Source organism: Callorhinchus milii, unplaced genomic scaffold (genome assembly GCF_018977255.1).
Source record: "Callorhinchus milii isolate IMCB2004 unplaced genomic scaffold, IMCB_Cmil_1.0 Scaffold7, whole genome shotgun sequence".
Classification (NCBI taxonomy): Eukaryota; Metazoa; Chordata; class Chondrichthyes; order Chimaeriformes; family Callorhinchidae; genus Callorhinchus; species Callorhinchus milii.
This window is the reverse complement of record NW_024704748.1, coordinates 23,848,499-23,865,900: the sequence shown is the minus strand read 5'-3', so window position 1 is coordinate 23,865,900 and position 17,402 is coordinate 23,848,499.

Here is a 17,402-nt window from a genome sequence, read left to right as displayed (position 1 = left end):
CTAATCTTAGTGCTTCAGGGTTTAAGGTCTAAATTTCACGTCAGTACAATGCTGGTGACCACGCATAACACTTGAGGGTTCTGTTTATTAATAGCAACTCAATGATATGGTTATACAGAAACTGTTCCATGTTGTTAAATGCTTCTTTGACTTGTACATTGTATTCATTGTATTTAATATAAGGCTTTAAACTTAAAGGACTTGGGAATATTGGTTATAACACTGAACGTTATATCAATATTCTAGATTATAGATTTTGTTTAAATTCAGGTTGTTATTAAACAACTTCTTCACTAAGCATGTCAGTTTGGCTCAATTCTTAGCACTCTTGCTTCTGTGTCAGGATTTTTTGGGGGTGAGCCAGATATCTGACACGGATTGAAACCCATTGCCGTACTTAAGAGTATCCAAACCAGACTGAGAGTTCTACAGATGACACCTAACATAGAAATGTTCCTGTGTCTGGAAATGGAATGCCCACTCTCTCCCTGGAGGGATGCACCCGGTTTACCTAATTCCCAAGAATCATGTCCTGGATCAGAAATGATGGCTTGAATGTATTGTCTCGAGTAGACTAACACTCCAGTGCAGTGTCAGGGAGGCAGTCGATTGCCAGAGGTACCATCTATCAGATGAGATACTAAACTGAGGTCCACTTGACCTTTACAGAAGGACATTAAATATCCTAGGAACACTATTCAAAAAGAGAAGGGACTTTCTCCCAGTGCCTTGGCCCCCAGCCCTCCAGATTAAATGGTCCTTCACTTTATAGTAATTGTGGAATATTGCCAGTGGTAAATGGCTGCCTAGTTTGACAACAAAATCAGTCACCACACTTGGAAGCAATTACTCGTGAAATGTTTTGATGATAAGGTGATGTAAAAGTGCAACTTCTTTTTATTGTGCAGCTATTGGCAATTCTGGACATAATTGATAAATTAATAGATTTTACTATTGTTTTTAGCTTGTATTATTTCCTTGAATATTATTTACATAACATTATCCTCAAGGTTGATTTTAAATGGAATGGAGATTATTACAATTATATATGAGCGCTCCATAAACATTTCACTGCAGCAATAGTTATTTATTCAATAGGCACATGATGAGATTCTATTTAAACTGCGTTCTACACTTGTACTTTAATCTATTTTGCCAAAGAGTTTGGACCTTTTCTTTTGAGCCACATTGTTAGACATAGAGGAGGTGCCATTGCAAAAATCTCAGGATTCCTAAGGTGTCTTTGAAGTACCCAGGTGAAGCAAACTCAATAAACTGCAGTAATTTTGCTTACATATTAATTGCCTAGTTTTCTAATTTCATATGAATCCATTAGGGACCCTTTTCAATGTTCCAAGAAAAGGCACATGTTTTAAATTATGGAACATGTGCAAAAACAATTATCTAAAACTTTCCACAGTTTAACACAGTTCACTCCACTAAAGTCTATGAAGTTTAACAGTCGACATTTTTCTTCACACTTTCATGGGTGTTTCCACTCTTAAATGTTTATAAGCATATAATTAAATTATAATATATATTATATGTACATTTCAGTGTATAATTTCACAGCCCACGTCCAACCAATATTTACTAATACAAATGTAAATTTGTCAATTTATTGGCTACAGTCTGGTTAACAAGCATAAATATTATAATTTAAATTCGACAACTATCCTCAGTGTATCATTTAACCCTAATTCTTTTCCCTTATCCTCCTCAAGATGGTGATTCATGCTGCAGTACACTTCGACAGCTGCTGGTAACCCTCTGGCAGTTTGCCCAATTGGATATTTGGTATCAACCTGGACAGTCAATGCTGGCAGGTGATTTGACTAAGGGATGAGCATCACAGCCAAGCCTGCCTCTGTCCTCACTACACGTCAACACATGCTCAGTTGGGGTATCATTGGATGGTGACTAGCAACAACAAACCTTTATGTCTTGCACTTTTTCAAATGTACACGGACGATACCCAACTCTATTTTTCCACCTCACTTTGCGACCTCCAGTCCCCTGATGTTCTGTCAGCTGCCTGTCAGACCTCAGGGGCTGGATGAGCGTAAATTTCCTATGCCCCGAGGCTCTGGAATTCCCTTCTCACTCCCTTCGCCTCGCCCCCTCTCTTCCTATTTTCAGGTCTCTGCTGATGACCTTTCTTTCGACCGCGCCTTTGATCACCTTCCTCCCCCTCCCCCTGGCTCAGCCCCGGGATCCGTTACTGAGAAGCGCTCTGAGACGCCATCCGGCGTGGAGGACACTATATAAATCCAAGTTGTTTTTGTTGTTGTTGCACTTCTGTAGAGTGAAGACACTAAAGAATGTGGTGGCATACACTGGTGGCATTCCCATTGAAACTCTAACCGTGTGAGATTAACTAGCTCAGGAAAGACTGAGGTTTGAAACTGGGACCTTTCTAGACTGGATCAACACTACACCTGCCTTACTCCATGTGCCATCAGAGGGTGTTATAGTATTTTAAATCTGAAACAATAATTCTTGAATAGATCTGCATACATCATGGCTGAATCCCAAATGTGTATTGTGATCGAGATGTATGAATTATAGGTGATTGGTTAGATGCCAAATAGAAATACGTTACACAGTATTGTAATGCAAGAACTATTTAAGAGTTACAGTGGACAGAATGCAGGATGAAGATCAGTGCACAATAACACCCTGTTATCAGACAAAATGAGTTTCACTTTGTATAAATCGTCAGAATCATTCTCTTTAACAGCACCCCCCCACACTAGATTAACATTCCACCACATTGCTGACACTCCTTATACGACAATTATTTAACTGACAATGAGATCATTCAAACTTGACCAGCATCTCATTGAGACATCACTACAGAGGTCAAAGAGTCACTACACTATTAGGTCACTGAGGGTTTACCAGACAGGGTGGTTATTGTCTAATGGCATGGAGAGAAGCTTTTTGAGGGCATCTTACGTTCCTGATCCAGTTATTTGACGGACCATGAAATCACAGTCTCATTATTGCAATGTGTTCCTGGGGTGCATGGAGGTTTGAGGGGACAAGAACATGGTCCTGAGCCTCCTCCTATATCTGTACCCTTTGGACACACAGCTGAGGTGTCCCACTCTTTCCCTTTCATACAGGTTTCAGGTGCACTGAGTCAGACTTAAAAGCACTGGAGGAGAGGCCTCTTTGGAAGAGAAGGCTACTGGAACTGAATGCAAGGAAGAGGGAAGGCAGAAAACACTTATTGGTAGTAGACACATTAATAGGGATGTATACATGAACGTATCCACGACTGTTTGTGGGGACACTGCTGTGCGCAATTGGCTGCCACATCCCACAAAATACAGTCAATCCACTTTACAGTATATTCTGTGAAGCGCTTTGAGGCATCTTGAAGATGTAATAAGGTACTACATCAAATGTAATGATTATTATTATTATTTACACCTTTATTGTAAAATAGGAATAGAAGAATATATGTATATTTATGCAAAGAGCACATAACTGTTGTCCTATGTCTTTTCTTACTTCTCTTTTTTTTGAACTCAGATAATTTTCACAACTGCTGTGGAGTTCCCCAGCAATGAAACTGTGGTTTGTGCTGTTCTAAGGAGCTATAATTAGATGCTGTTTATGTTCCTCTCAAATAAAGGTAATTTTGAATCTCTAACAAATGCACCAAACTAGAGTGGATATTTTATTCCCTTTGCATGGTTCAGATGCTGCAACCAGCTCCCCAAATGACCTGTGCTAACTCCTCCTAGGAATTTGCATGTCACCTTTTTTAACTGTTACTTGTACATTTCTGGATGGATCCCAGAACAAATAAAAATAATTGCCTAGCTCTGGGAACTATCTCAGTGCATTTTATTTCTGAGTAAATTTAGATTAAATTGTAGCTGAATTCAAAGTGACTACTTATTTTAAATGCCATTGCGCATTGATAAATCTGCTCCGCCAGACATGATATCCATTTTGTCGCAGTAACTATGGACTACAGATTCTCCATGGGCAAGATAAAGTAGTTATGGTGCAATTTCATTTTCCGATATAAAAGAAAATAAGACCAGGTCCCATTGCAAATTACCTTCCAAAAAATGTTTTGTATCTATTTATTTAAACGTTTAAGTGCAGATTTCGGTTTGTAACTTCAGTCATTTAGCAACAAGAATTATAAGGTGATGCAACTCGGAAAGTACTTTCTGTATCTTTAACCAGATTACAGAGACCAACTGATCTCCGACCTTAACTCTGTTTTTTTTGATTTAGCATGCATAAATCTACCATGGTAACTTCTGTCATGACACTCTTCCTCTCTTGCTTGCCGACTGCAGTGACTCTGGCATATGCAGCAACATGATTATTAAATTAATAATTGATTACACTGGCTGTCAAGTGAATTTATTACAGTACATATCTTTGAGGAAACCTAGGGATTAAGTCTTTTACATAATGAACCCTGTGAAAGTACATCATTTATATCATTAATAAAAGACAAACACATGTGGGATTTAAGCACACCAAAATGTGACTTCCTCTACTAATTATATTATCAATTACACCTCACAGTTATTTATTTTCCTCCTTGCCAATTTTCTGCTTCCCGTAGGTGTTCAACACCTTTTTTTTTGCCCCTTCCAATAGGGCATGGCTCCATCAGCACTGGGCATCTTCTGTACTTAGAGAAACGTAACACTTAACTGAACTGGGAGCTTAACTGCTGTCAGGAAGCAACTGATGCCAATTGCAGTAGCCCCCTTTCCATCATCTAATCTTCCTGAACATCATGGCACAAAAACTCCTGGAGCTATTGGCAGAGCTAGCTTACAGTTAAGGAAAAGTTCATGATGGTTCGTTCACCTCTTAGTGCAATAGAGGTGGAGTCCTGGAGCTTAGTGGTTAGAGCACTCGCCTTGCAAGCGAGACACCTGGTTTCAATTGGCAATTGGCTGCCACGTTTCGCCCACAAATATACGGTCAATTCACTTTACAGTCTATTCTGTGAAGCACTTTGAGACGTCAAGAAGACGTGAAAAGCGCTATATCAAATGCAAGGATTATTATTATTATAATAGGGATACAAATTCAGATAAAATTGGTCGTTCTTTGCACTTGATGGCTGTTTGTGGGATGCTGCTGTGCGCAAATTGACTGAAGTATTTACTCACAAATGCACAGTCACAACACTTGACAGAAAATTCTGTAAAGCCCTTCAAGACATATTATCGATAAGATAATGTGCTATATCAAACACAAGCAATATTAAAGAAATGTAACTTTTGGGTGGGAATCACTTAAATTATTTGCAATCAGGTCAATCCTCTGAAGCTCAGTTGATAAAGATGTCTCAGCCTCTTGCTTTGAATGTGGTTTTATTTTCCAGTGTCACTTCTTGAGATCTTTCCAACTCTGTTTCATTTTTAGGAAAGTGAGCCTTTGCTGTGATTGTATTCCTCCCATCTTCCCTCTTAGTGTGAAGTCAAGTGCTACATTTATAGTAACCTTCCCTTAAATACAGCTTTAAAAAAAGATCTGCTTCATACATTTGAAAATGCAATGTAATCAATGGGTGAACTTGATTTTAGTTGCTAGGCAACATTTATTAAAGAGCATTGCCCATCTGACAAGTCAGTTATTTAAGACGTAAGCATAATGGACTATTTCATTTGATAGAAATAAATCGTTGTTAGCTTTTGGCTAACAGTAATTAAATTCACTGGTTCAATATTTCATAATTCTTCAATTATTTTATTTGGTTTGTGATAAAATAGAGTCTAAAGGATGAAAATTATTATCATCTCTTCTGCATTTGTCTAAGTTGTCACAACCGTTTGCTGTTTTCCACCCTTTGTCTTGTTTGATGGTTTCCAAAGCCTGCAGACTTCCCTACAGTGAATATTGAACATCAGAAAGGTTTGGAACAGAAAAACTACTTTTTTTTATTTCTTTTGATTGGACTGTGAAAATTCTGACTCTTTAGCATTGTGCAAACAGTTCTGCTCTCAAAACCCATTCAGATTTTCCATAAATCCTCATCTTTAAGAGTCCAGGGCTTCCCTTTCCACTGGAATCTTTGATTTTATTTTCCCCGTATCTTGCCAATGGTTGAAGGGATATTAAGTGGCACCAATCCTCTTGGGCATGTCGGAATGGTGTTTTGAGAATGGCTTTGCAATGTATAATTTTAAGGAAATAAAACAGATTGTAAAAATTGTTGCATTCCCCCTCTTCTAGAGCATCTTTCCCCATTGCCAATTTCCCCCACCCTTTCCTCTCCTCTCCTGAAGGCCCCTTTGACTCCTTTGTGTTATTTGGAACTTTAAGCATCAGTTTTCAACCAAAGTGCATCCAATCCCACAACAGTAAAGCCTAACGAGATTACACAGGTCTTAGCAACAGCAGCAGTCAAACTGAAAAGTTAGCCGCTGTTTTTTTTGCCTGCAGTGTTCTTGGTTCACAGCTTTATCGGGATCACCTGATTCTTTTTTTGTCTGCAGCTCATCCTTTGGGTGTTATCACAGTCAATGCTCCAGCAAAAATACGGACTTGTCCTCTTGCAGATTATTGGTGCTAATCAGTGACTAAACAATGGAGTAGCACTGCTAAAAAACTAGATAAAGGTAACAAAAGTAATTACTGCAAGAGTCTGTATGGGGTGATGTTAACTGCAGTATTATACTATCGGTCAGTAACAGTCCCTGTCTTGATACGAGTAATTTGTGCATTGCCTGATCCCAGTTTCTCATTAATATGCAAATGAAGAAACATGGTTGTTAGGTTAGAAGAAAGCTGTCATGTTTAGTGTGACAGATTTAATAGATGTGTTTGGACTGTGTGTTCACACTGCTTTGAGGAGGCTGTCTTATCTTTGTTTAGGCAGTAAATCAAAAATGTAAACATCACTTAATTAACATCTGTCACCAGCTTGATGCTTCAGGTTTTATGCATGAACGCACCCCCTAAGGTGTGCACCAGTAGTTCCAAAGTTACTGGGTTCTGTTTATATCCCTTTGCATTTATAATATCTTAGGATGATAATTGTACATTCATTTATTCTGCATAAGTGAGCAGGGGCTCAATGAACGACAATTGATATTTTCACTTAACTTGTCGAGGATTCTGCCTGCTCCCTCCTATGACCTGATTTTTCTTTTCACCAGTGAGGCTGATCTAGTCTCGGTCAGTCATCAAGAGTGGCCATAGAAACCGTTACCCCACACGAGACGAGATAGGACTTTTTTTCACCTGTACAACCAGCCTCCCTTCTGATTCAACCTGTGTCATTTATTTCATGCATGTGTTGTCTTTCTCCAATTTTCTTCCCCCACCCCACCACTCCCTTCTCTCCTGAATGCACTGGAATGTATGGCAGTGACTATCGACAAGCTTGTTCAATGGTGGGACATCACATTGGAGTCCGATCCTGATCCACATCAATACAAAAAGCTGAGTTATTACTGCAAATGGGTGTCTAAAAACCCTGTACTAGCAAATCTATTGACGTCCGCAGGCAGCTCCAAGCTCAGCCGCCGAGGCAAAGACTTAAGGGTACGAGTAAGGAGAGAAAACGATGAGAAAAACATTGAGCCTTGAGAATTCAAAGCCATTATGAGCACACAAGTCATATCTGATGTTATATCAATTTGATGTTTTTCTCAAAGATTCTACACTGTTTAGAATCTTTGAGGGGCAGGTTGTGCACTCAGTCACTCTGCTTCGTTTCCTAATTTTAGCAAAATTTGTCACTATTTGCGTCTATATATCTTATAGATGAATGACATTTATATTGACATTAGATCGAAAATATCCTCAAAGAAGCACTCAACACCATTTTTGTTAAAAACCCATGAGAATAACAGGTGGCTCTGGTCTGCTCCACATCCCCCGCCCGTCCCGTCCCACCATCAGCGCTCAGGCCTTCAGCCTCTCTGTCCCCACCCTCCGTCACTCCACAGTCCCTTCGACTTGCTCCCTCCCTTGCCTCCTTCAAGGCATGTCTCAAGACCCTCCTCTTCGACCGTGCCTTTGATTACCTTCCTACCCCTACTCTCCCTGCCCTCCACCCCTCCTGATCCCAACCCCCTGCTCGGGTCCAAATCCCTGACTGTCCACTGGCTTGGGACGTCCTCCTGATGTGAAAGACGCTATACACAAATGTAATTTGTTGTTGTTTTACTTCATTCCCCGCAGACTGTTTTCTAAGTGATACCATTTGATCTGGAGGCCCAGAACAGAATGTAGAAAAAGTCAAGTCAGTTGTAGTTCATAGATGCTGTTGCTGCTACTGATGTGAGTGTTTTCAGGGCTAAAGTGTTATTTCATTGCAATAAGTTATCCTTTTTATTTTCAGGGTTGTAAATAGCCCTCAGGTCCACGATGCAAGTAAGACTGCTGTCCATGGAAAAAAATAGAAGATAACAGATGATGGTAAGTTTGATATCGATTTTTGGTTCATGAGTGAGCTATATTGGTCCTTCTCACACCTGAAGGAAAAATCTATACTGTACTTGCTATTCTATCGAATATATATATATGTGACTTTAAAAAAAAGCTACATTTGCCTAAATGATGCAACTGAGACTTTGTATAGCAATTTATATGCAAAGAGTTATCAGTCTTTGCAATATTAGTTGTGTGATGTAAACCCCTGCTCTTAAACTGTTCACTGCTGAAGGGTGATTTCTGAATCAGCATTTAAACACTTTGTCTCCTCAATCGGCTGGTCTTATCCAACCATCTGATGCAGTTACACTTTCTCATGTGGAGCCAGGGCATGGTTGATCAATCGGCCAATGAATAACATTGACTGTGTTTCATGACTTTTAAAAAGACGTACAAAATATCTTCAATTCAAAATCAAATGTTTTCAGTAGGTTTCAAATGTTCATTATCGTAATCAAATTCTCCAGAAATAAAATTGCCAAATGTATTGGGTCCATCGTTTTTAAACGTAGTGATCTTTGCATTACGCTTTTGTAATGGGAGATCCCATTATGAAAAAAGTAGCAAAAATATCTTATTTTTAGCTATCGATGTTACAATAGACCCCATTGTGAGAAGCACATTTCATCAGTACTTAAAGTGGCTCCACTATTTTCCATTTTCTTCAAACTGCTTCTTAGAAATGAGAATGCTGGCTCCGTACTGAGCAATTTCCACTGAACACCAGGTTCAAATATTCCTTAACTCATTTTACCTGTGACCTTTAATAGGGAGAATTGTCAAGGAATCTACTCAGCCAGGTTATTTTGCTAATGCTTTATTCAAGTTAAAACAGTAGAAACACCCTAGAGTCTGGTTAACAAACTGAACTGTCAAACGTTTGTTGGAAGATGTAATGAAACATGTGTGCCCTTTCCATTTAAAATCAATGGGCGAGTCCAGGGAGTGTCCTATATGCAACACATATGAATCTTTGACTTAAAACCAGCTTTGTTCCTATCAATTCTAGGCTGCGTCTCACACAAACTCACACCTAATAGCAGATATTGCTTCAGCAAAACCATGAGGTATAATGTTGAGTGCTGCATACCATCATTATTCTCCCTCCATTCTTTTAAACTCAGAAAGTATGTCAGTTTGGCTCAGATGGTTGCATTCTTACCTCTAGGGCAGAATGTTGTGGGTTCAAACTCTATGTAGGCACTTGACTTGAGTTCACAGTCTAGGCTAACACTCAAGTGCAGTATTATGGGAGCACTTCACAGTCAGAGATGTCCTTTTTGGATGTGACATTGAGTTTTGCTTGTCCCAGTGGATGTTAAAGATCCCACAATACCACAGTCGGTCAAATTAACACCTCACGGCTGATTGTGAGACCTTATTCACACAAATGGTTGCCACGTTTGCTCACGAAAACAGTCACTACACTTATCAGTAATTAACTGCGAACTCATTTGAGATGTCACAAGGCACTACGAAAAGATTGTGTATGGCTATTATTATTGCCAACTGATTTCACAATTTCTTAGAGGTAGAGAAAATTACGAATAGATACCTTATAACTAGACCTTTTAAAGGTACATAATGAAATAACGCATAGTATATAGATAGTACATATTATCTAGTACAAAAGGTATATAGTTTTATTAGAGTTTTTCCAGAGTATGTTTGACTTTAAGCTATTAAATAAGTAAAATATTCATCCACGTTACATTAAAACAAAATAACATGCTTTCAAGAAGAACTCTATCTTTGAAGTAAAAGTCTTTGTACAGTTTTACTGGCTTTAATAAAAGGGACAATGTGGTGCATGTGCTAGAATGTGCTACTTTACCTCTGGGAGCTGCTCTAAGTCCAAGCCAGACAGATGGGATGAAAGCCTCTCTGCCAGTTGTAAGGGTTCCAAATGAAATGAATTTGGACAGTCTCAGCACGGTTCATAGGAAGAGCAAGCAAGTCCACAACGCAAACTTAACATAATTCGCCATGAACTAAACAGCTAATTTTATTCCGAAAGGAATTATATTTAAAGAGCTATTTCACACAGCACAGCGAGCACCCTCTCGATCCTCATTGGTACTATTCCCAGTCAGCAGGCACAGAGTTATAGTGTTCCTCGCCAATTACTTGGATCAGCACATAACCACCTGTTCTGCTGAATTTTCCTGGTCCCATTTTCTGACAGTAATCCAGGAAGGATGGAGCAAAACCTGGTTTGAATCAGCTCTGAGTATATCCATTCAGAAGCTAAAGTGAAATCTGTTACGAGGGAGGGAACACGTATTTTTTTATGCCCAGGCAAATGTTTCGTAACCTTTAACCTGGGTGTCTCTTGTTGCATTTCACCCCGGCATACTGTAAGACCTATGAAAAGATCTGTAGAGTTTTGCAAAAATTCAGTCTGCAGCTGAGGAGAGAGAATGCTCACACAGCCTGTCATTACTACATTATCTGCAGGAGTTTTCGGGTCATCTCCTCCTTAATATTTTTACTAGAGCAGCAGAAGTTAAGCCTGCAGGCTCCCTTATACTGCTAGACCTTGTCTATCGTTGTAAAGGGATGTGGTATTGCATGATATAAGACGAGTCGGCAGGTTAGAAATAATTTTCCTGTAAACCTTGGGGTTTAGTCTTTATGTTAGCACTTTGTGTCCTTGAAATAAAATCCGTTTTTCAGCAGCTTTAGCTCATGGAAAGAAACTTTAATTCTGCATTGCTGTGCCCAATTGGCTGCCATGTTTCGCCCATAACATATACAGTCAATTCACTTTACAGTGTCTCCTTTGAAGCACTTTGAGACGTCTCAAAGACGTGATAAGGCGCAGTATCAAATGCCAGGAATATTATTATTATTATTTATTTTGGTACGCTAAATTCTCTTCGCTTTGTACTTCCGTTTTAATAAAGAAAAATGGTTCAGTCGTGTGCCCAGTGGCAGGCTACAGGATTCACATTCGTGATCATCATTATAATATTCCCATTAGAAGCACCAAACAAAACATTTGCTTGTGTTCATGAACAGCGTGTGGTAGACCCCAGGGAGGTGAGAATTAGCTTGGGTCCCTGCTGCTGATTTCTATCCCGTGACCTCTGCAAGAGAGCGTAGAGTAAACTGTGGATGAGAATGGGATCAGTTTCAGTGTGATCCTCTGCACAGTTAAATAGCCTGAGCCAAAGGCTAAGGTCTGACATGAACACTGTCCACTTGGACAAGTGGAGTTGAGGATCGCATTTATAGCGATATATAGCGCCCCTCATCCAGGGTAGTGTCCCAGAGTGTTTGACAGTTACAACACAGCATGGCAACAATCAATGCCTTGAGGGAAAGGTGGGGTGAGAATTGGCAAGATAAATTGAAGTAGAAACACGGGAACATACAGGATCGTAAATGTTCTGTTTGGCGAGGTGCAAATGGAAAGGACATAATTTGCCACTCAATTTTTCATATTGCTGAATCGATTTCTTGGCATAGAAGTTATCCAAGAGCCATACTGCTCACAGATTTAGAGAGCTACGGTCCTTTTGTTCTGGTACGTGTAAAGCAACAGTTCGTGCAAAGAGCTATGGGGAACAGGGATTTACAGGAACATTTTGAACACAAAATTAGAAATGAGAAATTGAGCTGCTAAGAACATGAGAATGATGACTGACTTTAATAAAGTGGGTTTCATCAGCATATAAATAACAGTTCTGTGTACCACAGACACAGAGATTCATTAAATGTCACCGCTTTCTTTGAAATTCAAATGGTTTGTATTTGATGACAAAGGGTACAGAGGAACCTTATCATCAATAGATCTAGCAAGTAAATATGAAAGACGTCATTCAATTAACAGTAACCGAGATAACTGAATTATAATATTAATAGCGACTTAGCATGTACAATGCAGTCATTCCCTATATCCTAGTTATATTTGTAAGCCAGCATCGGAGGTAAAGACCTTCATTTATTTTAATGCCAGAATATTATTTTGCTACATTTGTGCTTAGCTTTTAGAAGCTAATGTAACTCATAGAATACAGTATAACAAAAAGAACATTACTGCAAGGTCACCAGATCTCCAGTTGTAGTTGGAATGACATTATAAAAGCGTTACACATTAGTCAATCACTCCAATGCCACAATAAAATTGGGCTTCAGCCTCTGTTATACTGCTTAGAATTAAAGTACTCTGCACTTGTCTTCCTTTCAGCTTCAATGATAACAACACACGGAGTGAAAATGGAGAACTCAGTATAGGCTACAACTGACTTTGAGAAAGGGTTAGCGGTTAGCCTGCAGGTTAATCTCCAGCAGAGTTGCAGAATAAAACACAGAAACCCTGACTTTAACCCACAAGGTGCCTCCAGGCTCACACAGTCCTGTTAACAATGTATATTTGCTGGGGTGGGGGTTGTGTCTGTTGAGACAGTGCTACGATCCAGGGTTCCTCGGAAGGGTGCAGCATGACCGAACAGATGAGGAAAGCTACCTCAGCTCTGGCCCTACAAGATGTTCCTTAACCCCAGGATCAGAAGAACCGTCCACATTGAATGTTTCCATTTTCCACACTGGCTATCTTTCTGAGTTTCAATGCTAATTTAATAGTTTCACCTTTGAGACTGGCTAATGACAAAGACCAAAGCCTGAACCTAAGACTTTCCTGGTCTGTACATCTGAGGCCCACACCAGGTGGTGCATTTACCCTCTGAGACACATTTATAAATGAACCTATTTAAAGGTGTGGCAGGACTATGCCTTCATTGTCCTGGATTATCTTCACATTGCAGCAGAAGGGTATTATAGGCTATGGAGAAAAAGCAGGGAATTTGAATTAGGATAGATGGCTCCATTGGAAGGGCAAACAGCAATACAAATACAATGAGTTGAATGGCCTCACCACTGTCTTGTACTGTAGATCTCTACGGTTCAAGAATTTTTCCTTCTGCAGGAGAGAATCTGATTATCAGCAATACTTCGTTGATAAAACAACCAATCGACTTTAAGCACTTGTTTTTATTCTGATAATTTCTGTTTAAAGAGTGATTGCTGATGACATCATCAGGGGAATTGGCCAGCAGGAGCCAGTGAGCTTGATACTGTGAAAGAACTGAATTAACACACATAGTGGAAGTGACATGATCACTGAAGCGTTCTGTGTTAACAGCTGTATCTCTTCTGATGCTAATTCAGCTCCCGCACATTATCAGGGTCAATAATTCCTCCCAGCCAGTTCCCCCGATAACGTCAACACTTTAAACTATTTTAAACTCCAACACTCAGGTAACAACAAAAGAAATCGAAAATAAATGCTGTTGAAATGAATCAGATTTCTTTGTAAGCTTGAGTTTTCAAGTGGCACCGATAGTGAGACTACTAAATTATTTTCCAATTTTCGCCCCTTTTGTGTTCTTTCTTGAAGGCAGTACTCAGGCTGCTGAACAATTCGTAGATGCTGATAGTTTCCTGGTACCTCTCCCAGTTTATCTGAACAGTGAGTGTTGGCAGGGAGCCTAACCGTGGAAGCATCAAAGCCAAGTCTGAACATGTGCTAACCTGACATCCACACGTCATTTTCCAATATGGGTGCCTGGACAGTGGGACGTCTTCCTGATGTGAAAGGCGCTATAGAAATGTAATTTGTTATTGTAATGTCTAGGAACATCAGAAAGGTTAAAAAAATACAGTCAATTCACTTTACAGTATATTCTGTGAAGCACTTTGAGACGTCTCACAGACTTTATGAGGCGCTATATCAAATACAAGGATTATTTTTATTAGGGAACCATCTCATTTTCCACTCCTTAAAGGATATTTAATCTGTTATACATTTTGTGCCCCGTACATTCTTTTCATTCATTGTAGTGATGTTAATTGGTAAATAATTGGCGTTTATTCTTCACTTACTATTCTGGGCGACTGTTATTATTTTCAACTGCTTCTATCATTATTTAAGGATACAAATTACAAAAGAGAATCCGGGAGGAGTAACTGTTGACGTCTTATAAACTTATGTCATTTTCACACCGAGTCAAACATAAAATTGGGCAGGAATTGTATCATAAATTCCATTGGTACTGAATGATGTGTCATTAATGGCAAGAAAAATATTCCTCTAAAGTGAACCCTTCCGGTATTTATGCTCTTTAAAAGGGAACTGGATAAATTGTTCAGGTTTGGCTGAAAATTACCTTTCAGCCATCTGATCTCTTTCCTTTATATTACCATCCTACCTTCTCCCCATTGCAGCCTCAAGCCATTTATTTCTTGAATGAGTCAAGTGCCCTGTCCTCTCCTATTGCCACCTGGTAACTCATTCCAGCTGTTAGTTACCTTCTGGTGTACAGTGTAGTGTTTCAGTTTACAATGTACGCAGGTCACAAAAGATCTTTATCAATCGATGACATAATTCACATGGAACATCGGGTTTCAGATTTACTAGAATTGTACTTACCAATTTTTATCCACAATATTCCAAATTCATCCCGATGCATAACTGCTTTCACATTGCATTACATTGAAAGTAAATGGGGAACAATATTCCAAATTCATCCTGATGCATAACTGCTTTCACATTGCGTTACATTGAAAGTAAATGGGGTGAAAATTACAAAATGCAATGCTATCATCACCTATGATAACTATTCCATCATCCAAATTTGTGGTTAAACCACTATCCGTTCATTTGAGGGTGATCCACAAATATTTAAAGGCCCCGTTAATGTTAATGAAGAGTCATTCATAATTCCCTGCTCTTTAAAACACTTGAAAACTAAATGTCACTTGGCACCGGTTACCAGAGTCCAATGCAAGCCGTTCGTTGTATATGCACATAGCTCTCCTCAGACCTGGCAAGAGCTGTTCACAGAATAACAGAGAGCATCCCTCCACATGAGCCTCCATCCCTCCTAATTCTCTCTCCCCATAACCCCTCTATTCCCTTCTCCCTCATGCATCCATCAGGTTTCTTCTTGAATATGTTTATGCTTTCTGCAAATGTAAATCTGCTTTCCCACTTTGAATCATTGCAGTGTTGAACCGGTATAGCAACACTTCAAGCAGTATAAATCAGGCATTAAATGTAAATATTATCAGAAGAAGATGCAGATAATCAGTTTCTTTAGGGCTGTATTAGTCGTAAGTCGATTTCTGCTGCAAGAATTTGTTTGTTGAAACCGAGATGGTTTCAACAGAGGCTGATTTATTGCAATGAATTAGTGTGTCACTGGGTTACTTTACAGTGATTCAACACAGTTACTGCACAGCATGGAAAAAAATGGTTTGTACAGTCAGCCCTGGCAGCAGTTTGATTGATTAGTGTCATGGAATTGGTAACATACAACAGAATGGCGTGTGGCACTGTGCAGTACAGCTATTGTGGTACAGCCAAATAAACAAGTAATAGGTTAATTGAGTTAGTGTAGTTTAAAAGAGAGGAAGCTTTTACTGCTTTGCTCTCCATTATACATAATGTGCGTTTTGTGACTCACTAATCAGTTGAAAAACTGTATAAAACAACAAAAAAAAACTTGCATTTATATAGAGCTCTTCAGGTAGGATTAGGATAATATCTCGGAGTGCTGCACCCTGGTGAGGTTAGTCCCTGGGCAAGGAAGAAGGGTAGGGGGGAGGTGACCATTGGTGATAGGCCATAGGTTGTTGTTGCCGTTGTTGGTGAAACCATGTACTGTAGAATACGTTCTTTACTGCACCATCTCTATAAACTTTGGACAAATTCCTGAGCCAGCATTATGAGGATTCTCTACGGTAATATTTATTCTGCTTGGATATTGAGCTTTTCACGCAGTATAAATTTCGATTGTTCAGTGCTCTGAGACGCTACCTCGTATGAAGGGTAAATGCAAGTTGTTGTTGTTGCTGCTGTTTTTTTTGGTTGAGGGCAAAGCCAAGAGTCTGACACATGCGGAAACCCATTACCGTGCTTAAGAGTATCCAAACCAAACTGAGATTTCCATGCTTCCCACCTACACATGGGAAATCTCAGAGATAGATTGTTGGAATGCGCACTCTCTCCCTGGAGGGACCTATCCTGTTTACCTAATTCTGGAAAATGTTAGGCACAGGTTGGCAAGAGCCAAGCCTTGGGGACCCCAGAGTGTGAGTTGCTCCCCCCTACCTCTGTGACCTCCTAACCCCCTACCATCCCATTCGCTCCCTCTGCTCAGCGCGATCCGGCCTGCTTCACGTCCCCCGCCTTGCTCGCCCCACTATTGGTGGGCGGGCCTTCCGCCACTCTGCCCCCACCCTCTGGAACTCCATCCCGCAGTCCATCTGTCTCGCCCCCTCCCTCGCCACCTTCAAGACCCATCTCAAGACCCTCCTCTTCGACCATGCTTTCGATCTCCCTGCTTTCCCCCCTGTCCTCCACCCTCCCCCACCCAGACCCCCAGCTCGGGTCCGCTCTGACCAGCGCCTTGGGATGTCCTCCCAACGTAAAAGGCGCTTTAAAATGTAATTTTGTTGTTGTTGTTGGGGTAACTGCTGGAGTCTAACCATCTAAAACCCCATAGCTTGTCATTTACATTTCTGTCCTGCAAGCTCATTCCCTCAAACAATGGAGCAAGTAGTGGAAAATATAAAGTTTCCCATTCCACTGACCTTCCTTCAGAGCAGAGTTCCCATGAGTACATGACCCGTTATAATTGACCTCAGTGTTCCTGGGTTACCGAGGGTTGCTGTAGCCAAGGTGGAATTTCTTTGGCTCTGACTGTTGAGGAATTGGGTCATGGTAGAAGGAAAAAGGAGGCTGATACTTTCATAAGAGAAGAAATACTCGCAGGTGAAGAATCGCAGGGGAAAGAGGGAGAAAATTAGCAGATAAAAATAAATACTTGCAGGGTATTTTTCAAAACCAAATCTTGTTCTTATGCATGTACATGGTACTCTGTCAATGCCATATTAATTAAATCCCACATTTATTCAAACTTTACTTTCTTTATATCTTGAAAATAGGATTGGGCTTTTGTCCT